This window comes from Eleutherodactylus coqui, chromosome 8 (genome assembly GCF_035609145.1).
Source record: "Eleutherodactylus coqui strain aEleCoq1 chromosome 8, aEleCoq1.hap1, whole genome shotgun sequence".
NCBI classification, from domain to species: Eukaryota; Metazoa; Chordata; class Amphibia; order Anura; family Eleutherodactylidae; genus Eleutherodactylus; species Eleutherodactylus coqui.
In genome coordinates this window covers 200,461,837-200,488,302 of record NC_089844.1, presented here as the reverse complement: position 1 = coordinate 200,488,302, position 26,466 = coordinate 200,461,837, and the positions used below count along the sequence as shown (strand labels likewise).

The following is a 26,466-nucleotide window of genomic DNA, read 5'->3' as shown; positions in this document are numbered from 1 at the left end:
GTTGGAGATCAGTGGGGCAGTCGTATGGTGTGTATGGTGGTTGGAGGTCAGTGGGGCAGTCATATTGTGTATATGGAGGCAGGAGGTCAGTGGGGCAGTCATATTGTGTATATGGAGGCAGGAGGTCAGTGGGGCAGTCATATGGTCTGTATGGTGGCAGGAGGTCAGTGGGGCAGTCATATGGTCTGTATGGTGGCAGGAGGTCAGTGAGGCAGGGATATGGTCTGTATGGTGGCAGGAGGTCAGTGGGGCAGTGATATGGTCTGTATGTTGGCAGGAGGTCAGTGGGGCAGTTATATGGTCTGTATATTGGCAGGAGGTCAGTGGGGCAGTCATATGGTCTGTATATTGGCAGGAGGTCAGTGGGGCAGTCATATGGTCTGTATATTGGCAGGAGGTCAGTGGGGCAGTCATATGGTCTGTATGGTGGCAGGAGGTCAGTGGGGCAGTCATATGGTCTGTATGGTGGCAGGAGGTCAGTGGGGCAGTCATATGGTCTTTATGGTGGCAGGAGGTCAGTGGGGGAGTCATATGGTCAGTATTGCAGCAGGAGGTCAGTGGGGCAGTCATATGGTCTGAATGGTGGCAGGAGGTCAGTGGGGCAGTCATATGCTCAGTATTGCAGCAGGAGGTCAGTGCGGCAATCATATGGTCAGTATTGCAGCAGGAGGCAAACGAGGTGGCAGGAGGTCAGTGGGGCAGTCATATGGTCAGTATTGCAGCAGGAGGTCAGTAGGGCAGTCATATAGTCTGTATGGTGGCGGGAGGTCAGTGGGGCAGGCATATGGTCTGAATGGTGGCAGGAGGTCAGTGGGGCAGTCATATGCTCAGTATTGCAGCAGGAGGTCAGTGGGGCAGTCATATGGTCTGAATGGTGGCAGGAGGTCAGTGGGGCAGTCATATGCTCAGTATTGCAGCAGGAGGTCAGTGCGGCAATCATATGGTCAGTATTGCAGCAGGAGGCAAACGAGGTGGCAGGAGGTCAGTGGGGCAGTCATATGGTCAGTATTGCAGCAGGAGGTCAGTAGGGCAGTCATATAGTCTGTATGGTGGCGGGAGGTCAGTGGGGCAGGCATATGGTCTGTATGGTGGCAGGAGATCAATGGGCCAGTGATATGGTCTGTATGGTGGCAGGAGGTCAGTGGGGCAATCATATGGTCAGTATTGCAGCAGGAGGTCAGTGGGGCAGTCATATTGTCTGTATGGTGGCAGGAGGTCAGTGTGGCAGTCATATGGTGTGTATGGAGGCAGGAGGTATGTGGGGCAGTGATATAGTGTGTATGGTGGCAGGAGGTCTGTGGGGCAGTCATATGGTCAGTATTGCAGCAGGAGGTCAGTGGGGCAGTCATATGGTGTGTATGGTGGCAGGAGGTCTGTGGGGCAGTCATATGGTCTGCATGGCGGAGGGGTCTCTGCATACACAGTATATTATAGAGGTAATGTATCCATTGTTCCCATATAATCTTATTTCCCCCTATTTATACTTGAGTGATGTATTATATATAAGGGATGCACTATATACACGGTGCAGACAGGATCGCTGAGCAGAAGAACGATTTATAAAGAATCACTGATTACAGTTCTGTTTGTATTAGTTTGTAATCAGTATCTTCTACCACGAGGTGGCGACATTGCACTACTAAGGCTCTCACTAGTACAATGCAATGGTGTGCTGCTGCCACCTAGTGTTTCTACACGGAATGTGGATTGTGTTTAATATATTACCGTGTATTTAATGTCAAAGCTGTTCTACAGGTCCCTCCCCTTTATGATGGCTCCTCCCCTTTGTAGAGGCTGCACACCTCCATTTATGCATAGGAATTATCAAACAATTTTGTCCTGTCACCAGTAGTTTACTTTCTTGTAGTTTATAACTGTTTTCCCCTTACCATCATGAAAGTCATTTTTGCAGGAGGTGGCAGGAGGTCAGTGGGGCAGTCATATGGGCTGTATGGTAGCAGGAGGTCAGTGGGGCAGTCATATGGTCTGTATGGTGGCAGGAGGTCAGTGGGGCAGTCATATGGTCTGTATGGTGGCAGGAGGTCAGTGGGGCAATGATATGGTCTGCATGGTGGCAGGAGGTCAGTGGGGCAGTCATATGGTCTGTATGGTGGCGGGAGGTCAGTTGGGCAGTCATATGGTCTGTATGGTAGCAGGAGGTCAGTGGGGCAGTCATATGGTCTGTATGGTGGCGGGAGGTCAGTGGGGCAGTCATATGGTCTGTATGGTGGGAGGAGGTCAGTGGGGCAGTCACATTCTATGGTGGCAGGAGGTCAGTGGGGCAGTCATATGGTCTGTATGGTGGCAGGAGGTCAGTGGGGCAGTCATATGTTGTGTATGGTGGCAGGAGGTCAGTGGGGCAGTCATATGGTCTGTATGGTGGCAGGAGGTCAGTGGGGCAGTCATAAGGTCTGTATGGTGGCAGGAGGTCAGTGGGGCAGTCATATGGTCTGTACTGTGGCAGGAGGTCAGTGGGGCAGTCATATGGTCTGTACAGCAGCAGGTCAATGGGGCTTACATATGGCCTGTTTGTTCGCAGGAGGTCAGTGGGACAGTCATATGGTCTGTATGGTGGCAGGAGGTCAGTGGGGCAGTCATATGGTCTGTATGGTGGCAGGAGGTCGGTGGGGCAGTCATATGGTCTCTATGGTGGCAGGAAGTCAGTGGGGCAGTGATATGGTCTGCATGGTGGCAGGAGGTCAGTGGGGCAGTCATATGGTCTGTATGGTGGCAGGAGGTCAGTGGGGCAATGATATGGTCTGCATGGTGCCAGGAGGTCAGTGGGGCAGTCATATGGTCAGTATTGCAGCAGGAGGTCAGTGGGGCAGTCATATGGTGTGTATGGTGGCAGGAGGTCAGTGCGGCAGTGATATGTTCTGTATGGTGGCAGGAGGTCAGTGCGGCAGTCATATGGTCTCTATGGTGGCAGGAGGTCAGTGGGGCAGTGATATGGTCTGTATGGTGGCAGAAGGTCAGTGGGGCAGTGATATGGGCTGTATGGTGGCAGGAGGTCAGTGGGGCAGTGATATGGGCTGTATGGTGGCAGGAGGTCAGTGGGGCAGTGATATGGGCTGTATGGTGGCAGGAGGTCAGTGGGGCAGTGATATGGGCTGTATGGTGGCAGGAGGTCAGTGGGGCAGTGATATGGGCTGTATGGTGGCAGGAGGTCAGTGGGGCAGTGATATGGGCTGTATGGTGGCAGGAGGTCAGTGGGGCAGTGATATGGGCTGTATGGTGGCAGGAGGTCAGTGGGGCAGTCCTATGGTCAGTATTGCAGCAGGAGGTTAATGGGGCAGTCATATGATCTGTATGGTGGCAGGAGGTCAGTGGGGCAGTCATATGGTCTGTATGGTGGCAGGAGGTCAGTGGGGCAGTCATATGGTCTATATGGTTGCAGGAGGTCAGTGGGGCAGTCATATGGTGTTTATGGTGGCAGCTCGTCAGTGGGGCAGTCATATGGTGTGTATGGACGCAGGTCATCAATGTGGCTGTCATATGGTGTGTATGGTGGTTGGAGATCAGTGGGGCAGTCGTATGGTGTGTATGGTGGTTGGAGGTCAGTGGGGCTGTCATATTGTGTATATGGAGGCAGGAGGTCAGTGGGGCAGTCATATTGTGTATATGGAGGCAGGAGGTCAGTGGGGCAGTCATATGGTGTGTATGGAGGCAGAATGTCAGTGGGGCAGTCATATGGTCTTTATGCTGCCAGGAGGTCAGTGGGCCAGTCGTATGGTCTGTATGGTGGCAGGAGGTCAGTGGGGCAGTGATATGGGCTGTATGGTGGCAGGAGGTCAGTGGGGCAGTGATATGGGCTGTATGGTGGCAGGAGGTCAGTGGGGCAGTGATATGGGCTGTATGGTGGCAGGAGGTCAGTGGGGCAGTGATATGGGCTGTATGGTGGCAGGAGGTCAGTGGGGCAGTGATATGGGCTGTATGGTGGCAGGAGGTCAGTGGGGCAGTGATATGGGCTGTATGGTGGCAGGAGGTCAGTGGGGCAGTCCTATGGTCAGTATTGCAGCAGGAGGTTAATGGGGCAGTCATATGATCTGTATGGTGGCAGGAGGTCAGTGGGGCAGTCATATGGTCTGTATGGTGGCAGGAGGTCAGTGGGGCAGTCATATGGTCTATATGGTTGCAGGAGGTCAGTGGGGCAGTCATATGGTGTTTATGGTGGCAGCTCGTCAGTGGGGCAGTCATATGGTGTGTATGGACGCAGGTCATCAATGTGGCTGTCATATGGTGTGTATGGTGGTTGGAGATCAGTGGGGCAGTCGTATGGTGTGTATGGTGGTTGGAGGTCAGTGGGGCTGTCATATTGTGTATATGGAGGCAGGAGGTCAGTGGGGCAGTCATATGGTGTGTATGGAGGCAGAATGTCAGTGGGGCAGTCATATGGTCTTTATGGTGCCAGGAGGTCAGTGGGCCAGTCGTATGGTCTGTATGGTGGCAGGAGGTCAGTGGGGCAGTGATATGGGCTGTATGGTGGCAGGAGGTCAGTGCGGCAGTGATATGTTCTGTATGGTGGCAGGAGGTCAGTGCGGCAGTCATATGGTCTCGATGGTGGCAGGAGGTCAGTGGGGCAGTGATATGGTCTGTATGGTGGCAGAAGGTCAGTGGGGCAGTGATATGGGCTGTATGGTGGCAGGAGGTCAGTGGGGCAGTGATATGGGCTGTATGGTGGCAGGAGGTCAGTGGGGCAGTGATATGGGCTGTATGGTGGCAGGAGGTCAGTGGGGCAGTGATATGGGCTGTATGGTGGCAGGAGGTCAGTGGGGCAGTGATATGGTCTGTATGGTGGCAGAAGGTCAGTGGGGCAGTGATATGGGCTGTATGGTGGCAGGAGGTCAGTGGGGCAGTGATATGGGCTGTATGGTGGCAGGAGGTCAGTGGGGCAGTGATATGGGCTGTATGGTGGCAGGAGGTCAGTGGGGCAGTGATATGGGCTGTATGGTGGCAGGAGGTCAGTGGGGCAGTGATATGGGCTGTATGGTGGCAGGAGGTCAGTGGGGCAGTGATATGGGCTGTATGGTGGCAGGAGGTCAGTGGGGCAGTGATATGGGCTGTATGGTGGCAGGAGGTCAGTGGGGCAGTCCTATGGTCAGTATTGCAGCAGGAGGTTAATGGGGCAGTCATATGATCTGTATGGTGGCAGGAGGTCAGTGGGGCAGTCATATGGTCTGTATGGTGGCAGGAGGTCAGTGGGGCAGTCATATGGTCTATATGGTTGCAGGAGGTCAGTGGGGCAGTCATATGGTGTTTATGGTGGCAGCTCGTCAGTGGGGCAGTCATATGGTGTGTATGGACGCAGGTCATCAATGTGGCTGTCATATGGTGTGTATGGTGGTTGGAGATCAGTGGGGCAGTCATATGGTGTGTATGGTGGTTGGAGGTCAGTGGGGCTGTCATATTGTGTATATGGAGGCAGGAGGTCAGTGGGGCAGTCATATTGTGTATATGGAGGCAGGAGGTCAGTGGGGCAGTCATATGGTGTGTATGGAGGCAGAATGTCAGTGGGGCAGTCATATGGTCTTTATGGTGCCAGGAGGTCAGTGGGCCAGTCGTATGGTCTGTATGGTGGCAGGAGGTCAGTGGGGCAGTGATATGGGCTGTATGGTGGCAGGAGGTCAGTGGGGCAGTGATATGGGCTGTATGGTGGCAGGAGGTCAGTGGGGCAGTGATATGGGCTGTATGGTGGCAGGAGGTCAGTGGGGCAGTGATATGGGCTGTATGGTGGCAGGAGGTCAGTGGGGCAGTGATATGGGCTGTATGGTGGCAGGAGGTCAGTGGGGCAGTGATATGGGCTGTATGGTGGCAGGAGGTCAGTGGGGCAGTCCTATGGTCAGTATTGCAGCAGGAGGTTAATGGGGCAGTCATATGATCTGTATGGTGGCAGGAGGTCAGTGGGGCAGTCATATGGTCTGTATGGTGGCAGGAGGTCAGTGGGGCAGTCATATGGTCTATATGGTTGCAGGAGGTCAGTGGGGCAGTCATATGGTGTTTATGGTGGCAGCTCGTCAGTGGGGCAGTCATATGGTGTGTATGGACGCAGGTCATCAATGTGGCTGTCATATGGTGTGTATGGTGGTTGGAGATCAGTGGGGCAGTCGTATGGTGTGTATGGTGGTTGGAGGTCAGTGGGGCTGTCATATTGTGTATATGGAGACAGGAGGTCAGTGGGGCAGTCATATTGTGTATATGGAGGCAGGAGGTCAGTGGGGCAGTCATATGGTGTGTATGGAGGCAGAATGTCAGTGGGGCAGTCATATGGTCTTTATGGTGCCAGGAGGTCAGTGGGCCAGTCGTATGGTCTGTATGGTGGCAGGAGGTCAGTGGGGCAGTCATATGGTCTGTATGGTGGCAGGAGGTCATTGGGGCAGTCTTATGGTCAGTATTGCAGCAGGAGGTCAGTGGGGCAGTCATATGGTGTGTATGGTGGCAGGAGGTCAGAAGGGCAGTCATATGGTCTGTACCTCCCGATTACACCTACACAGAGGAAGACATACTGATAAGAGGCTGAGATGTTTTAAATCAATACATGTGCTTATTAATTGTAATTGTATCTGGCATAAAGCCACTTGCTTCATAGAAATGTATGAAGATTGAATACATTGTACATTAAACAGGCATTTCTTTGGTTAAAACATACGGTGTGGTATCCATTGAACTCCTCAGAGTATATTTGCAAGATTCAAACAGATTGGGAAGCAGACAGCATCAGCTGACGGGTCCTCTTGTGACCCCCCTAACATTACTTGGCGCCAGAACGTGGGGCAAAAGTTAACTTCTTACCTGCAGCCGATACCTGACGACCCTACCTGCCGACCAGCCGGACCAGAGGCCACGGGACCCCAGATCTACAAAACACCGGTGTAAGGTAAGCCCTTGACTTACCACTTCAGCTCTGGGCTCCCCTGACTTCGGTAACGTGTTGACAGGAGGTGAGTCGCTGCATCTTTATAGGACGCTACTGCCTGTTATTTACGGTGTTCTTAGTAACCGTGCTAGACGGAAGAACCCTTGTGTGTATATTGCCATGCTGTCTGCTGTAGAAATTATTGCTTTTTGCCGCACTCATAATGTTAGCTGTAATTTGTAATAAGATTACTAAAAGCCGCCCAGCAAGGCAAGCTGTGGTCCTTCCTCTATCCCCGTAAGAAGTAAAGATATTGCGAATGAATATCCTGCCTGTTGCGGACGTAGCAGAAGGGACTGAAAAGTCCATAAGTATTTCTGCCAGTTGCGGACTCGCAGAAGAGAAGTATCCTGCCAATACTTGGCAGGAGGGCCCTAAATAAATATCCTGCCCGTTGCGGACGTGGCAGAAGGGACTGAAAAGTCCATAAGTATCCTGCCAGTTGCGGACTCGGCAGTAGGGACAATAGTGGTAAATCGAGAGCTAAGTCCATAGTTAGAATGGGGTCCGACCAGTCTCAGACTTTCTTGACACCCATTGAAATAATAAGATTGGGGAAAGGGAAGGACATTTGTAGGCAAGCCTATAAAATATATCAACAGATAGGACTTAAAAAGAACAGACAATATAGAAAACAGCTAGAGAATGTAGTAAGTTGTTGAGAAAAGCAGGTGTTTAGAATTTTGGGAACCTTAGACCAACGAGTTTGGGAAAGATTCAGAGATAGTCAAAGGTTGGATAAAAGTAAGCTAGACAGATGGATTGAGGCAAGTGTAGATACGGCAGTTATCAGAGAAAGGGAATCCTTTATAGTCTGTGTTCCTTTGGGACATAAAGCAAGTTCATGCAGAATCTGTTGACAATTATGTGACAAATAACCATCATTGTTTGTCTTGTATGTCTTGATGTTATGTAATCTAATCTTTGTTGTACGTCTTAGTCTCCGTCATACAAGTGTAAGAAAGTGTAAGAAAGTTATACCCTCCTCACGGCTGTGGGGGCTTTTAAGAATACAAGGGTTAAAAATGCTGCCATGTCAAAAGCGCTTAGCATGTTGTCTTTTCTATGTATTTAACTATTCCCCTGCCGTCCGTGTTTGATAGTCTGTGCAGAGAAATATACCTCTTGTTGTTGCTAATGATTGGTGTTGTTTGGAGTCTGAATGTTCTGGCCACTTTCTAGAGTCTTGGTTGTTGTTCTATTTCATAGAGAGATAAAATTCAAGGTCATAGAAAGAAAGATGTTGATGAAATAAGAAACTTGTAATGAATTACATAAATTAATTGTCTTGAAAGTGGAAAGCATGTAGGGATTTTGAGGTATGTTTTTGCTTTTTGGGTAAATGTCAGTTCTGTGATTGGTTGGATGTCTGTATCACTGCTGAATGCTGTTAGTACTGTACTGTCTCTGAGAGAATGTTCTGCAGGGGCTTGTTGTAATTCATGTCTTTTGTTATTTGTACTGATATCTTACAAGCCTTATCTGCATCCATCAAATTCTCACCAGATGGATCGGTACTAGAGATGAGCGAACGTACTCGTCCGAGCTTGATACTCGTTCGAGTATTAGCGTGTTCGAGATGCTCGTTACTAGAGGCGAGCACCACTCGATGTTCGAGTTACTTTCACTTTCATCTCTGAGACGTTAGCGCGCTTTTCTGGCCAATAGAAAGACAGGGAAGGCATTACAACTTCCCCCTGCGACGTTTAAGCCCTATACCACCCCCCTGCAGTGAGTGGCTGGCGAGATCAGGTGTCACCCGAGTATATAAATCAGCCCCTCCCGCGGCTCGCCACAGATGCATTCTGACATAGCTCAGGGAAAGTGCTGCTGATGGTGGAGCTGCTATAGGGAGAGTGTTAGGAGTGATTTTAGGCTTCAAGAACCCCAACGGTCCTTCTTAGGGCCACATCTGACTGTGTGCAGTACTGTTGAGGCTGCTTTTTGCAGTGTTGCACTTTTTTTTTTTTTTGTATATCGGCCATGCAGAGCATTGCGTCCTCAGTCTGCAGTAATTTTACATAGTCCAGGGCCAGTAGTGGTGAGGCAGGGACAGTGAAAGTGATATACTGTGTATATAGGCAGTGGGCTTTTCCAAAAACATTTGTGAAAAAACATTCTATTTGGGCTGCTGTGACCATCCTGAGTGTACTGCATCTCTGCTGGGGGTAGTAGTCCTAATTAATACGCAGCCAGCTAAGTGTTAGAGCAGGCTTGCGCAAAATTCTTTCCTGGCTCTGCTGTGCGTTACACATCACCGCTGTCATCCTGTCCAGAGGGAAACAGTCTGCAGTAATTTTACATAGTCCAGGGCCAGTAGTGGTGAGCCAGGGACAGTGAAAGAGATATACTGTGTATATAGGCAGTGGGCTTTTCCAAAAACATTTGTGAAAAAACATTCTATTTGGGCTGCTGTGACCGTCCTGAGTGTACTGCGTCTCTGCTGGGGATAGTAGTCCTAATTAATACGCAGCCAGCTAAGTGTTAGAGCAGGCTTGCGCAAAATTCTTTCCTGGCTCTGCTGTGCGTTACACATCACTGCTGTCATCCTGTCCAGAGGGAAACAGTCTGCAGTAATTTTACATAGTCCAGGGCCAGTAGTGGTGAGCCAGGGACAGTGAAAGAGATATACTGTGTATATAGGCAGTGGGCTTTTCCAAAAACATTTGTGAAAAAACATTCTATTTGGGCTGCTGTGACCGTCCTGAGTGTACTGCGTCTCTGCTGGGGGTAGTAGTCCTAATTAATACGCAGCCAGCTAAGTGTTAGAGCAGGCTTGCGCAAAATTCTTTCCTGGCTCTGCTGTGCATTACACATCACCACTGTCATCCTGTCCAGAGGGAAACAGTCTGCAGTAATTTTACATAGTCCAGGGCCAGTAGTGGTGAGCCAGGGACAGTGAAAGAGATATACTGTGTATATAGGCAGTGGGCTTTTCCAAAACAATTTGGGAAAAAACATTCTATTTGGGCTGCCTGTGACCGTCCTGAGTGTACTGCGTCTCTGCTGGGGGTAGTAGTCCTAATTAATACGCAGCCAGCTAAGTGTTAGAGCAGGCTTGCGCAAAATTCTTTCCTGGCTCTGCTGTGCGTTACACATCACTGCTGTCATCCTCTCCAGAGGGAAACAGTCTGCAGTAATTTTACAGAGTATAGGGCCAGTAGTGCTGAGGCAGGGACAGTGAAAAAGGTGAAAGAGATATACTGTCTATATAGGCAGTGGACTTGTTCCAAAGAATTTGGGGAAAAAAAATCTATTTGGGCTGCCTGTGACCGTCCTCAGTGTACTGCGTCTCTGCTGGGGGTAGTAGTCCTAATTAATAAGCAGCCAGCTAAGTGTTACAGCAGGCTTGCGCAAAATTCTTTCCTGGCTCTGCTGTGCGTTCCGTAAACGAAGTCAGCCTCCAACCACAGGCCAATAAGCGGCACATTTAATTACAGCATTCTGTTTCTGCACTACTGGTAATACACCATGCTGAGGGGTAGGGGCAGGCCTAGAGGACGTGGACGCGGGTGAGGATGCGGAGGCCCAAGTCAGGGTGTGGGCACAGGCCGAGCTCCTGATCCAGGTGTATCGCAGCCGACTGCTGCGGGATTAGGAGAGAGGCACGTTTCTGGCGTCCCCACATTCATCTCACAATTAATGGGTCCACGCGGTAGACCTTTATTAGAAAATGAGCAGTGTGAGCAGGTCCTGTCGTGGATGGCAGAAAGTGCATCCAGCAATCTATCGACCACCCAGAATTCTGCGCCGTCCACTGCTGCAACTCTGAATCCTCTGGCTGCTGCTCCTCCTTCCTCCCAGCCTCCTCACTCTATTACAATGACACATTCCGAGGAGCAGGCAGACTCCCAGGAACTGTTCTCGGGCCCCTGCCCAGAATGGGCAGCAATGGTTCCGAATCCTCTCCCACTGGAGGAGCTTGTCGTGACCGATGCCCAACCTTTGGAAAGTTCCCGGGGTCCGGGGGATGAGGCTGGGGACTTCCGGCAACTGTCTCAAGAGCTTTCAGTGGGTGAGGAGGACGATGACGATGAGACACAGTTGTCTATCACTCAGGTAGTAGTAATTGGAGTAAGTCCGAGGGAGAAGCGCACAGAGATTTGGAGGAAGAGCAGCAGGACGATGAGGTGACTGACCCCACCTGGTTTGCTACGCCTACTGAGGACAGGTCTTCAGAGGGGGAGGCAAGGGCAGCAGCAGGGCAGGTTGCAAGAGGCAGTGCGGTGGCCAGGGGTAGAGGCAGGGCTAGACCAAATAATCCACCAACTGTTTCCCAAAGCGCCCCCTCGCGCCATGCCACCCTGCAGAGGCCGAGGTGCTCAAAGGTCTGGCAGTTTTTCACTGAGACGCCTGACGACCGACGAGCAGTGGTGTGCAACCTTTGTCGCGCCAAGATCAGCCAGGGAGCCACCACCACCAGCCTCACCACCACCAGCATGCGCAGACATATGATGGCCAAGCACCCCACAAGGTGGGACGAAGGCCGTTCACCGCCTCCGGTTTGCACCGCTGCCTCTCCCCCTGTGCCCCAATCTGCCACTGAGATCCAACCCCCCTCTCAGGACACAGGCACTACCGTCTCCTGGCCTGCACCCACACCCTCACCTCCGCTGTCCTCGGCCCCATCCACCAATGTCTCTCAGTGCACCGTCCAGCCGTCGCTAGCGCAAGTGTTGGAGCGCAAGTGCAAGTATGCCGCCACGCACCCGCACGCTCAAGCGTTAAACGTGCACATAGCCAAATTTATCAGCCTGGAGATGCTGCCGTATAGGCCTGTGGAAACGGAGGCTTTCAAAGGTATGATGGTGGCGGCGGCCCCGTGCTACTCAGTTCCCAGTCGCCACTACTTTTCCCGATGTGCCGTCCCAGCCCTGCACGACCACGTCTCCCGCAACATTGTACGCGCCCTCACCAACGCGGTTACTGCCAAGGTCCACTTAACAACAGACACGTGGACAAGCACAGGCGGGCAGGGCCACTATATCTCCCTGACGGCACATTGGGTGAATTTAGTGGAGGCTGGGAAAGAGTCAGAGCCTGGGACCGCTCACGTCCTACCCACCCCCAGAATTGCGGGCCCCAGCTCGGTGGTGGTATCTGCGGCGGTGTATGCTTCCTCCACTAAACCACCCTCCTCCTCCTCCTCCTACGCAACCTCTGTCTCGCAATCAAGATGTGTCAGCAGCAGCACGTCGCCAGGAGTTGGTGTCGCGCGGCGTGGCAGCACAGCGGTGGGCAAGCGTCAGCAGGCCGTGCTGAAACTACTCAGCTTAGGAGAGAAGAGGCACATGGCCCACGAACTGCTGCAGGGTCTGACAGAGCAGACCGACCGCTGGCTTGCGCCGCTGAGCCTCCAACCGGGCATGTTCGTGTGTGACAACGGTCGTAACCTGGTGCCGCCATTGACTTGAATGGGTTTGTTTGCATAAATGCATCTGGTGTCCACGGGCGTGATGCTGGCGGTAAATCGCTGGCAAATCACGCTGTCTGAAGCTTTCGCGAATAGTTGTGATTCTCCATGGTCAGCCTAGCTGTCAGATAGGTTGACAGGGGAGATCCGTCTACCGTTTCCTGCGGCGACCGCAATGCCCGTGGACAGGCAGCCTAAGCTGCTTGACACATGGTGATTTCCACACTGGTGTGGAAGACTGGGGCAGGCAGAATAGAGAAGCTTCCTGGTCTGGGTCGGGTGCAGGGGCTATTTAGGAGGCTGTCGGCAGGGCGGGTTTCCCTAGGATGGGTGCAGGGGCTACTTAAGCCCCCGGCAGGGCAGGTGCCTTCTGGATGGCTGCAGGAGCTACTCGGGAGGCTGCCGGCAGGGCGGGTTCCTCCTGGTCAGCTGCTGAGCACCCTTGGTGGTGAGTGACATGCCAGCCGTTTCCTCCAGTACGGCTGAGCTGTGTCCATGGTGTGCTTGATGGCAGGAGACGTACCTGGCTTGGTGTGGAATTATCTCTCTAGCATAACTGCACTTAACAACAAAAGTTACAGACTGTTTTCAATAACTGAAGTCGTAGAGCAGTAACCCATGACTATTGGCACCGTGCACAGTGTCAATTCCCACAACTCCTCTAATTACCATTGACAACGGGGACCTTCACATGACCATGCTCAATAGATGTTGACTCTTTACAGGTACCACTTGGGTGAGCAAGGTTGTGGACTTAATGCTCCAAAATGGAGATGTTGCAAAAAGCCAACGTGGAGCCATATTTGAGCGGGTGCCCTTTCTGGAGTATGCGGTGCCTGACATGTCGTCAGGTAAGTGGTGCCAATAAAGTTATTTTACAGTGTTTTTTGGGGTTTGAATTTCCCAATAAATGAGCAGGTAACACCAAAACCTCGATGAACCATCGGCCTTGTAGGAGTCCATGTCTTATGTTGTCATCACATTCCTTCATACATAAGTCCAACTTGTCACCTCTTCCTCAGGAACGGAGATCCTTGATGCTATGGACTCTCCCCGTGTGATTAAAACTCATTTACCCGTGCACCTCCTGCCAAGCAGCTTCTGGTAGAAGAAGTCCAAGGTAGTGAGTTCTTTGTAGACCACAGCTGATCTCACTGGAGTCTGGTTTGATATGGAGTCTTGATTTCCTTCACTTTGGTGTGAATCCCCGTATTTCCTCCCCTTATAGCCAGGCCTTTTACATTTTCCCTCCTATGCTATAATGGCTGGCCTATAACTCTTGCTGTAGTTCTTGATTTATCAGTATAGAAGGCTTGTATGATGAGGTCTACCTCTCTCTAGATAACAGGCTGGTCCATATAACAGGTCGGTCTTTCCTTCTTTACAGCCTGATACTTTTGCTATCTGTCTTCCCTTAGAACCTGGTCTGTTTTTTTTGCAGTGCCTATTGGAAGAGTCTGGTCCATTTCTTGCTTGAGCAAAATCTGTCTTGTAGAGTTTGGTCCCCCTACTGCAATGTATCCAGGTCTTGCTGTAGAACCTAATCTGCCTACTTGCCTGCAAACAGCCTATATAAAGAGTTGCACAGTCTCTTTTTCCTTTTAAAGCAGGGGTGTTAAACTCCTTTTCACCGAGGGCCACATCAGGCTTATAGTGACCTTCAAAGGGCCGATTGTAAGACAGTATAGTGAGGTCCTGTTCACACCAGCGTATTTGCGTACAAAATATGCAGTGAATAGAAACCATTGATTTCAATGAGTCATTCACATGAATATAGATTTTCACAAAGCATGACCTATTATGTTACATACTACGTACCGCAATAGGCCATTAAAGTGAATGGGCCGCGCAAATACATGGTGAATGCGCAGGAAACCTGTGTATTCACTGCTTATTTGCGCACCATTTCAGTGGGCCCATCTGCGTGTTTTTTTTTTTCTCTATTGTGGAAATACGCAGTGTATTTGTACGACCGAAACACTATTACGCCCTCGTGAACGAGCCCTAATGGTGACACCCTCACCCCCCTCTAGTGGTCGCAGTAGTCATAGTGACTCTCATAGTAGCCCCAGTAGTAACAGGGTACCCCCACAGTAATAGTAACCCCCCATAGTAATAAATCCCCGTCAGTAATATTAACCCCATAACAATATTAACCCCAACCCATATACTTCCTCCTTGCTGTCAGCACCGCTCCTCCTCTGCTCGCGCTGAGCCTGGATGCACACTGACGTCAGCGTGTAGCCTGGCACACTTCCTCCCTGAGTCCTCTCCTGCGGAACTGAGGAGCAGAGGACTCAGGGGAGGAGGATCCTGGCTGCACACTGACGTCAGAGTGTGCGCCAGAATCAGCGCTGCCAACGTGATTTCCAGTGGGGAGCTACGGCACCCCAGCTGGTAATCACTACAGTGGTGAGCGTCTGTCGGCACGCCGCGAGCCACATAAAATGAGGCAGCGGTCCTTGTGTTTGATACCTGTGCCTTAAAGGCACTGTTTTGTTTTGTTTTTTGCTTCTTCTCCAACTTACAAAAAATCTTAACTCTTATTTTTCCAACAATGTGGCTGTCTGAGGGCTTATTTTTGTGGGGCAAGTTATATTTTTCAATTCTACTATTTTTAATGTATCATTCACATTAATGTAAACATTTATATATGGTGTAAAATGGAAGAAGACACTATTTCAATATCTTTGGTGGGAGGGAATTGTTTTTACAGTGTACACACAGCGGCAAAAATTACATGATAACTTTATTCCATGGGTCAGTGGGATTACGACGACACCAAATTTATACATATATAATTTTATTTTTTTATTTTTTTTACGACTTTTTGATCACTTCATTAAGTTTCTACTTGGAGATGGGATGACCAATAGAAGTGCAATTTTGCCTTTTTTTATTTATTAGTATTTAAATGTTTATTATGTTCACCATGTAGTGTTGATGTGAGGAGAGAGAACCGACCCCAACTTCTTAAAAAAAAAAAAAGCAGGTACCCATTCACAATACAGGTGTTTTTCTATGCGGCCATCCGACTCTAGGATCACCGCACAGAGGTGCTTGATTGTGACACCCATGCGTATGTGGGGTGTATCTAGGCTAAGCCTTTTCTGGAGTAACTGCCTGCCAAAGAGTCTGTGGGGGGACTCCTTACCCCCTCCCCCCTCCTCCTCCTCTGGACTGTATTGATCCTGTGTATCCTCCCTACCTCTGAGCTATAGCCTGTCAGTACGTCAAGTGACTTGTACCTGTAATACCTGTGCAAGTCTTTTTTCAGGTAAAAGTTATACTGGGCCTTAACTGTTCCTAAGGACTCGAGGTTATATATCTATATCTATCTCTGTGTTTATTACTCCGCCGCATAGAATAATGGTATGTGGGAACGGTTGCATCACAAGTGATATCTACTACAACACCCACACACACCACTATCATCCCCTTTATTGGCACTCCCAGCCAAAGGAGTGTTGAAGCCTGGCATGCAATCTACACTGGCCTTGGCAGCATGTCATCCCTCCGGGACCAGAGCATGGCGAGTGACACGTCAGCACTTAACCTTCCCAGCTCTTCACGTTAGCCAGGTGCCCAGGGTCACCCCTCTGGAGTGTTGCACAATCTCATCACTGTGGAGCCATTCGGGACACCCTAATGCCGATTGGGTCATTTGAATTCCGCTGTCAAAAGTGGTGTGACTGCTGCTTGCAGTTGTTGTGGATGGTGTCAGAGGCAGTTGGCCCTCGCTGTGTATGGAGCAGGATGGGCTCACCATCCATACAAACCCTGCTGCTGCTGGGCGTATATGTATGCCATTTAGTGTCAAGGAGTTAAGGTGGTCATACACGTTCAATAGCTTTCTCCCCTCCTGTAGACCCTGATCACCCCCTGCTCCTATACCCAGGGCCATCTCTCTTGCGTAGAGCCTGGTTCATAACTCAATGTGTTCCCTCATCAGGCCGATCACATCTCTATCTCTAGTTCGCCCTCCTTTCATGGCAGAATCAGTAACTTCTTGTCGCCTTTTCTCCCTGCAGATAATTTACGTGGCTCGGAACCCTAAGGATGTATTTGTGTCATATTATCACTCTTATCGCATGTCCTATGTGCACCCAGATCCGGGGACGCTTGAAGAATATCCAGAAGATCCTAAAAGGAACAGGTACAAGTAATGTATCCTCTCATTATGCTGGTAGCATAAGGGTTAACTCCTATAGGGGTCTGTAGTAGGGGAACTAGACTGCAGCCTTCTCTGGTGCAAGGAAATGCTTCCTCTACCAAACACATACCAGTTACTAAACCGGTGGTCTGCAGCCTGTGAGACCCCCGCTGTTATAGAATTACGACCCTCAGCAGGCACCTTCTAGATGTCCTGTCCATGCTCATACTTGTCCTTTCTCCCATAGTTGCCTTTGGGCCATGGAGTGACCATGTGAAGTGCTGGTGGAAGATCAGACAGCAGAAGGACGTCCTCTACCTGTTCTACGAGGACCTGTTAGAGGTAGCAATAGATATTTACTCATCCTAGGTATCCATTGTGGATTAGATCCGAGTGCAGAGCACCCTGGAAATGACCAAGATAATGTTCACTTTATATTAGACAGACGGGGGTTAGCCAAATCAGTAGCTATATTGTGCACACCAGGGGCCGATTACGGTTACCAAGGGTCTTGGCCTGTCTGGAAACTGTGGACCCCCAAGGAGTCTAAAGTTCTATAATAATCTGATATTTACTACAGAGACAATACCAGAACCAAGCTCATTCCATAGATACGATAACAGAACCAAGATATCTACATACCAACCTCTAAACAAGAAAAAAAGGACCCACCATGATCACATAGTATCACCATATAGTAACTAATACCACCATAGTGTTACTAAAGTAAGACCACTGCAAAGATCAGTACTGCTAATAGTGAAACTATATAAGAGCCAAATAATACCGCCATACTGTTACTGAGAAAAATACTATACAAAGACCAATATTGCCGCTATATAGTGGTAGATATCTGCTCTAGACAGGCTCTCTGCAGACCATATCAGTAATTACAGTACCGTTACCTCTAATGATAACAGGTTATGTCCTCTCTGACTGGAGTTGTTCACTTTCCCTTTTCTTCTCCATCCGACCCAGAATACCAAGATGACTTTACCAATTCCCCATAATGTCCCCTCTGTGGCCCTGCTTCCTAGTAGTGTCCCTTCTAAGGCCCAGCTTCTTATTAATGCCCAAATTTGTAATATTGCCCCATCTATGGCCCTAATTCCTAGTTGTCCCCACTGTGGCCCCAGTTACTACTAGTGTCCCCTCTGTGGCCCCATCTGCTTATAGTGCCCCTTCTTTGATTCTGCTTACTAAAGTGCCCAGCCACCACCCAATACAGGCTTCAGCCTAACAATCCCACATGCGTTGCGCTGTCTGTTGCTTGATGCTGAGCGCTCTATGTAGAGTTTAACATGTCTCCTCTCTCCCGTCTCCTGCGGTCAGTACAGTGACCCAGGAAGCAGCAATGTTATAGCACCCCTGCTGCACAGTATGAAGGTACATTTAGTCACCGAGTAACCTTTGGTTTCATAGAATTGCACAGTCCCTGTTAGTAGTGATGGGCCGGCCGCTAACGAGCCGGCTCCTGTAAGTAAACGATGGGGGTGGGGGAAGTAGGACTTCATGGAGCGGTGCCACACACCCATAGATGCCGCTCTAAGCCCACATAACCTGCAATGATGACAGTTTTTTTCGCTTTTTGCTGAGCCAGATCATTTAGTTCAACAAGAAGAAGACGCTCACTGTTCAACTAGTCCCAACTGGGGTCGTTGCTGCGCAGAAGAGAATTTCAAGTTATCCACTAACCACATGATAGGGAATAACTGATTAATGGGGGTCTCACCTCAATCTTGAGAACAGGACTCCCATGTCCTGCTCTCCTGTCCTTATGGGGATCGCTTCTCTCCCCGCAGTGACGTCACTCTGAATGCAGCATTGGCTGCTCATGTGCGGTCAGTACTCCATTCACTTCAATGGGGCTGATGGAAATACCCGAGCGAGAAGTGAATGTATCACTGGTATACTTATATGACCAGCGCTTCATTCAGTCTCTTCCTTACTGGGGGGTGCAGTAACATCGCACTGAGGAGGATGGGGGACATGAGACCCATCGATCAGCAAGTTACACTTTGCCCTGTGGATAGGGAATAACTTGAAATTCTTGTACAGCTCCTTTAATGATACTCTACAAATTCTGTGCAACTTTCTTACCCTTGACGTACCCTTGGATGAGGGGTTGAGGCGGTTTTCTAAACTTCTCCATCTGCTTGGTACAGGACTCAAAACGTGAGATCAGGAAGGTGATGAAGTACATGGGGAAGTATCTACCTGAGGATGTTCTGGAGAAGATCCACCAGCGTACAACCTTCAAGACCATGAAGGAAAACCACATGGCCAACTACAGCTCCATCCCGACCCATGTTATGGACCACGAGGTCTCTCCTTTCATGAGGAAAGGTACCGTCTATTTCCGCGTTACTATTAACTACTGATAGCGTGTTACTTATGGTCACTAAATCCTGCACTTCTGCCTTTCTAGGAATTTGCGGCGACTGGAAGAACCATCTCACTGTGGCTCACAATGAATTACTTGATGCCTGTTATAAGAGGGAGATGTCTGACACCGACCTGACCTTCCGCTTCGAGGTCTGAGTCAATGACCTGCTGACTGTCTCGCTTCCATTCCCAGTCTCTGCCCGCATTGCACATGGACAGACATCCTAAAGAATACTATTACTGCCCCATGACTTCTTATCACCTTTTCTTCTGTATTTACCCCGTTCCAAAAATAAAGACATTTCATGATTTATAGCAGTGGAGGAATACGTCTTCTGGCAGGTAAATGGCAGCCAATTTGTGTACGGGTCATTACTTAAAGTCTAGGCTGGGGGCGAGGAGGTAACAGTGCTGTCGGGCTTTCGGCACCTTAATGACCCCCACACCTGATTAGGTCTGTAGTGGAGATTACCTTCATCATTAATACACGCACTAGCTGTCTGATGCTGCGTGCGATGTGCACCGTATAGCTTTTTTACTCCTCCTCCTGGCTCCAGTGCTCGGAGTACAGCGAGTACCGGGGAGAGGAGGAGTAACGAAGCTATGCGTGTAACATTGCCAGACTGCTATTGTGTGTATTAATGATGAAGGTAATCTCCACCATGGATCAGATACCAGTTCTGGGGTGATAAAGGGAGTTCTGTTACTAGATGGGGCCACACAGAGGGTCCAATTATTAGGTGGGGCCACTAAGGGTGGATCTACGTAGCGGGATCCCTTTTACTAGATGGGCCTACACAGAGGGTCCAATTATTAGGCGGGACCACAGAGGGTGTCTCATTATAAAGGTGGGTCTACATAGTGGGATCTTTATTACCAAGTGGGGCCACATAGGGGATCCCTATTCCCGAGTGTCAGGAAACTACTGAATGTATGAATATTTAGATTCAATTTCATTTTAATTCCTTCAGTCAGGAGTATACAGTGTGTGATTCTTTCAGACATGACTTCTGAACCATCATTGTTGTGGACCGAGAGCCAAGGCAGATAGTCGTGTCTGGGGAGAGGTATTTATTGGTGTATGCACACACCAGAATCAACATGTTGAGTGTGTAGTTTGAGATATATCTTGTCTTGGGTAGAGAGACGTACAATGGATGGGGGTAAGTGGTGAGTCCCTATTACCTAGTGGGGCCATGCATAGGGGGGTAGTCCCTATTACCCAGTAGGGCCATGCATATGGTGAAGGGGGGTCCCTGTTATCGAGTGGGGCAATACATTGGGGGGGGGAGACCCTATTACCGAGTGGGCCATGCATATGGGAGGGGAAACCCTATTACTGAGTGGGGCAATGCATATGGGAGGGGAGACCATATCACTGAGTAGGGCCATGCGTGGAGGGAGTCCCTATTACGAGTTGGGCTATGCATGGGGGCAGGGAAGTCCCTATTACCGAGTGGGGGCATGCATGGGTGGGTGTCCCTATCACCTAGTGGGGCCTACATATAGGGGAGGGAGGGGAGGAGTCCCTATTACCGAGTGGGGCCATGCATATGGGGGGGGATGTAAGTCCCTATTACCGAGTTGGGTCATTCAGGGGGTAAGGGGGAAGTCCCTATTATCTAGTGGGGCCATGCATATGGGGATGAGGGGGGAGGGAGTTCCTTTTACCAAGTTGGGTTATGCATATGGGGGTGGGGGAGTCCCTAATAATGAGTTGGGTCATTTATGAGGGGTAAGGGGGGTGTCCCTATTACCGAGTGGAGCAATGCATACGGAAGAGTCCCTATTACCGAGTGGGGCCATGCATATGGGGGGTGGGGGTGAAGAGTCCCTATTACAGAGTTGGGTCATTAATGGGTGGTAAGGGGGGGGGGGAGTCCCTATTACTGAATGGAGCCATGCATATGGGGTATCCGTATTACAAATTGGGGCCATGCATATGAGGGGGGTCCCACACATTTGTTACCTCTAAAGCAGTATCCTAGGGTGTCCGTGTATATGAGGTAATTGTCACATCCATAAAAGGGACTGAGTCTTTATTGAGCCCATGTAAGAAAAGACGTTTCGGTTGCTAACTGCTTTGTTAAGCCAATATGTGGTTTATTTACATTGGGGGGAGTCCCTGTTACCTAGTGAGGCCATGCATGTGGAGGATGGGTGAATCCCTATTACTGAGTGGGGAAATGCATATGGGCGGGGTCCCTATTACCTAGTGGGGAGATGCATATGTGGGATTCCCTATTACCGAGTGGGACCATGCATATAGGGATGGGGAAGGGGGAGAAAGACCCTATTACTGAGTTTGGTCATTTGAGGGAAGGGGGGGAGTTCCTATTACCAAGTGGGGCCATGAATATTGGGGGGGGGGGGAAGTCCCTATTACCGAGTGGGGTCATTTGTGGGGGGGTAAGGAGGGAGTCCCTATTACTGAGTGGGCCATGCATGGGGGGGGGGGGGTTCCTGTTACAGAGTGGGGCCATGCATATGGGAGTGTCATAATTACCCAGTAGGGGCATGCATATGGGGAGAGGGAGTCCCTATTACGGAGTTGGGTCATTCATGGGGGGTAAGGTGAAAGTCCCTATTCTCTATAGAGAGAAGAAAACCGTATATGGACGATTCCAAGCTGAAATGTCACCTGTGATCACTGGAGGTAACTGCACTGTAATGACTATCACTGTAGAGAGCTGTTAATTGAGTACATTATATGGTGACTGCATTATTTATAGGTAAACTAGAACAGATCCGCTGTACCTAAGCCTGCCACATTATAAGGTGGTTATATAGGGTGAGTTTAATATGTTCTTTCCTGTAGTTCAAAAGCAGCGCATATACATATTTATTCCCCTACCTCATGTTTTGAACAGATGACACAGAGTTAAAAGGTATAGAGCAGCCCTATAAAAGGGTCCTAAGCCCCTCCCCCTTTGTGTATTTTAAAAGAAGGTACCAGAAACATTAACTAAAAAAAAACTTGATTGGGAGGGAAGTTAAGTGCTGCTGTTTGGAGTACAGCAACAAAGGCTAGCATAATAAATTCTACCATCTGAAACAGCAGCTCATATATATATATATATATATATATTAGTGTGTATGTATATTATAGCACAATTTCTTAAGGGTGGGAAATACCAAAAATTTTATATTGAAGGTCCAACGGAAGATTCTTCCCTTGCTGAGAAGTCTAGTCTATAATGGCAAATGGAGGTATTAAGAGTTCTCCACCATGTCACCCGGCAGATGCTTTCAGTTGGAACTTGAGCACCTCCTGCTCATAAAGTTGCTGTTGGTCTAGTAGATGAACCTGAATTCCATCAGAGGGAAATATTCCTTTCTGCTATAACAAGATCTGGTAGCAACCATCAAGCTATGGTTAATTTTGAGGTCTTATCCCCCTTTTTTGGGCCACTATTGAGCACAAAAGATGATCTGTCCTCCAGAAGACTTCTGTCCGGGCCAGATAGATCCTTAGACTTCTGCTTACATCCAATGTCCAGTGTGATTGTTCTCAGTAAGAGAAACCAGGCAATCTTGTAGATATGATACCTTTTAATGGCTAACAAAAATACATGATGTTACAGCAGGCTTTCGGATGGTTCTGTTATCCACACTTCATCAGGCTAAAATGAAACTGGTTTGGATGGCACACAATTATAACACACAGATGCGGAGGTGAGGGGGAGGGGTGGGAGATACACCTTTTGATCTAAATAAATGTTCACAAACAGAAATTTGAGACTTAAGGCTGACTTGGACACCGATCTTTCCCTCAAATCGCTCAAAGCCATCTTTTGAGCGATAATCGTTCGGTCTAACTGCACTGAGATTGTGCAGTTTTCGTTAACTGATTGCTGATCCTTCAGCAACAACTTATCAGTGATTCACAGCGGGATACAGCTGATACTATTGTTTCAGCTGTATCCCGCTACCTGAAGACAGGCGAGGTATGAAGAACACAGCTGTCCAGCTGCGTTCTTCATACCCCGCTCGGAGCGCTCAGCTGTATAACAGCTCGGCGCTCCAAGCAGAGAACAGCTGGATGCAGAAGACAAGCGATCCGGCTTGTCTTCTGCATCCCCCGCTTGAAGCGCAAGGTGATCGCTCAACGTTTTTTGGTTTTAGTTTATCGCTCAATCTAAACAAAGACACAGATGCTTAATTAGTCCACTGAGCTGCAGAATGTGACAGTTTTATGATGTCTCTTATTTTTACTTGAACTGCATATGGAAAGATGGTAATACTAGCTCTGTAGCACCACCTATTGGATGGCAACATTCCTACAATAAATTTCAGAATTTTTATTAGAAAACCAAAACACAGACAATGGTTGTGAAGAGGACAAAGTCTTGACTTTCTTCAGACCTTTCATATTCTCCACTTATGCAAAAATCTCGGGCTGAGGTTCATTCCATTCTTGAGGGTATCAGACATTGCCATAAATTTATACCCCCATATTATTCTGTGACGCTGTGACTTGAAGGTGCCCTTCAGTATATCATGTATTTAGCATCATGTATTTTTGTTGGCCATTAAAAGGTATCATAGCTACAAGATTAACTGGTTTCTCTTAATGAGAACAATCACACTTTGCTCTACTGGCTAACACAGTACCAAACCCCCTTTTTTTCATACATTCAGTGTCTGTAGTGCCTTTCCTTCTTCAAGAATGGTTCAATGTTGGTATGGGAAGGACACTTGGGTTTGAATGAGAGGAGAGTTCTTAGTAGCACCTTGTCTTGGTGAAACAATAGAAAGGGTTCTTTTGCAGCTAGTGCTTGCAATTCACTCATCCTCTTGGCCGATGTAATTGATACTAAGAATACAACCTTTCTGTAAGAGATGATAACTCTGCTTCTGCAATGGCTCAGAGTGGTTCATGCAATCTTCTTAGTACCAACGGCAGGTCCTGTTTTGAAAAAAAGATTGGTTGTGGATTGACAAAGCTTTTGGATGGCCACCAGAAACCCTTTTTTTTTACCATGGGTGCTTGGCAAGAGATCTTCCAAAGAAAGCTGATAAAGTCGAGCCCTGAACCCTAATAGTATTAAGTCTAAGCCCTTTTTCAAATACATCCTATTAAGAATTGTAACAGGTTTGCTATTGAGGGTTGTTCTGCTGAAAGCCTTCTTTGGTCACACCATATTTAAAGGTGGACACCATAATGGAGTAGGCCTTATTTTTTGCAACATCTCTGGCAGCCATCAAGGTTGAGACTACTGAGTCTGACTGGCCTAGGTTTCCCTATTAGGGGCCCGTCAATCTCCATGTCGTCAGGCTGAATATATTAATGTCCTTGGACAACAATCTGTTCTGGTACACCATGAGCGGTCTAAGCGGAAGACTCCATTAGGTTTCTTGTCTCAAGAGCAGGGGAAACCACGCTCTTCACGGCCAAAATGGTATGACGGCAAACACTGGGGCTTGGTCTTGCCTGACCTTTGCCACGACTCTTGAGACCATCGGCACAAGAGGCAACACAGAAGCCAGCTGAAAGTTCCGCACGATGGAAAAGGCATCTAGCAAGTACGGTTTCTCCCGGTGATAGAGTTAAATTTCTCAAGCTTAGTGTTGGCCCTCATTCAACAGCTGGTGGGCAGATGGGATCAACCCAAAATTGACCTGACAGCAAACACTTTTGGGTATAGTGCCTATTTACCTGGAATCAGTTGAAACCAGCTTAGATAATCAACCCATATGTTCAGCTTTTCCCGAATGTGGACCATTTCTGTAGGACCCTGAAGTGCCATATAGTCCATGAAACAGCCTGTTAGTTGCAGACATCATCCCTGGACCTGTCATCACCTAGCGAAATGAGACTTGACCCGGTATCAACAATGCCTGTACCTGTGAGTTCAGGCTTTTAAATCTTCTCAATGTGATCAAAAGGAAATTGCAACTCTGTTAGCTCCTCACCTCTGAAGAGGAGCAGCCAACTTCATTTACTGACTTGAAAATCTCTTTCAGAGGGGCAGGAAGTTAGACTTTTACCCCATCGGCACTCTTGAGAAGATCCCTGGTCTTGCAAGTTCTCGCGTAGCTCCCTCATGGATGTGCGAACAAGGTCCTTTACCCAGGACATCATTCCCTGATAGGTGGTAGAGGAAGCTAGTGCTGACTCCCAATTTAGAAAGTCCCCTAAGGAGAAGGATAGGATTATAGATTAAAATCTCTTACCTTCAATGCTAAGGAAGGTTAGGCAAAAAAGAAAAAAACCTTTACTGCAAAGCCAATCTCGACAGCCATCTGGAAGTGGTATTACACAATTCTTACAAGATGCATGATGTCTTTTTGAAGTCCTCACTAGATATAATTCTACAAAAGAATCACTGATCAGCAATAGGCAGAGAGAGAAGGATGCTTACCTTGCACACATCCTATGGTTTAAATAGCTCCCCCCCCCCCCCCATTAATTGGGATGCAGGCTCTACAGCACAGCGTTCTGCCCCAGTGTTGGCACAATGTGCCAATAAAAAGACCAAACACAGCACATAGAATGCAGAACAATGAATCCCTGTCTGATTAGGAAGCCTAATGTGCTTCTCCCATTATAGTGCACCACTTTCCAAGTTGGCAATGAGGCAAAAAAGGTACCTTTTTAACAGTGCGACTTTTAGCAAGAAGGGCACTGCTGCTTCACCCATAGACTCACTAGCAGGGACACTGACAATTTACTTTTTGCTTATCTGATCACTGCTGTCCAGCTTTAGCAAGATGGCTATGACAGCTCCACAGTCCAATATAGCACAGCTTCGATGTAGAACCATAATGGAATTATCAGCATAGCTGGATATATCAGCGCCGGCTTGTCATCCTCAGCTGTAGTAAAAACACTGTAATGCCCTTTACGTGGGCCGAGAATCTCACAATTCTCGTTTGTCCCATGGTACGAGCTGTTGACGAGATCACCAGCTCACTCGCACTAGCGTCGCTCGGGCGCTCATCATTCAGTGTTTAAACTGCCCGACCGACACACCGCCTGGCGTTGATTTTCATGTCAGCTGAAACTCAATGACAAACAAAAACCACACAATGCTCGTTCGCGTCCAGTCGTTGGCTCATGTTTAACCCTTTCAAATCCAATTTCCCTGCAACCTGCAAATTCCACAGCGCTTATATATTTTGGGTGGGAAATAGCGTTGTGGATTCCTTGGAGTTACTCAACAGAGATGCATAGAAATGATGGCATGATGATTTTATTAGCACTTTTTTGAAAATTAAACGTGAGTTATGAGATTTTCACGTTGGGAAACTAATTTATAATAATCCTGTAAATATATGTATATTGATATAACATATCCGGCGTCCAGGCGGCAGGCAGACTAATGCGTGGGAGACCGCGGGTAATAAAGATGGATGTTACGGGTGGCTCTGTAAACTCTGCCTACACTGGTGGCAAAACGGCCCAGCTCAGCCGCGCAGTGGAACAGGGATAATAACTTTTAGCAATTAAGTTAACGGTTGTGTCACGGTGACGCCAGTACCTTTTGGGGGGTGAACTTCAGTAGATGGTAATGAAATAATTGAGACAAGTCCACTGTAGCTTAGTTGCAAACTGAAGGTACACAGTTTACTCAGCAATGTGTTAAATAACGAAGAAAT

The 26,466-nt window shown here is 48.6% G+C and overlaps 1 pseudogene; it reads left to right on the top strand.

The window, feature by feature from the left end:
- LOC136577347 (sulfotransferase 1A1-like) overlaps nucleotides 1–19,182 on the top strand; it is a 41,746-nt pseudogene extending 22,564 nt beyond the window's left edge.
- Nucleotides 19,183–26,466: the final 7,284 nt, after the last annotated feature.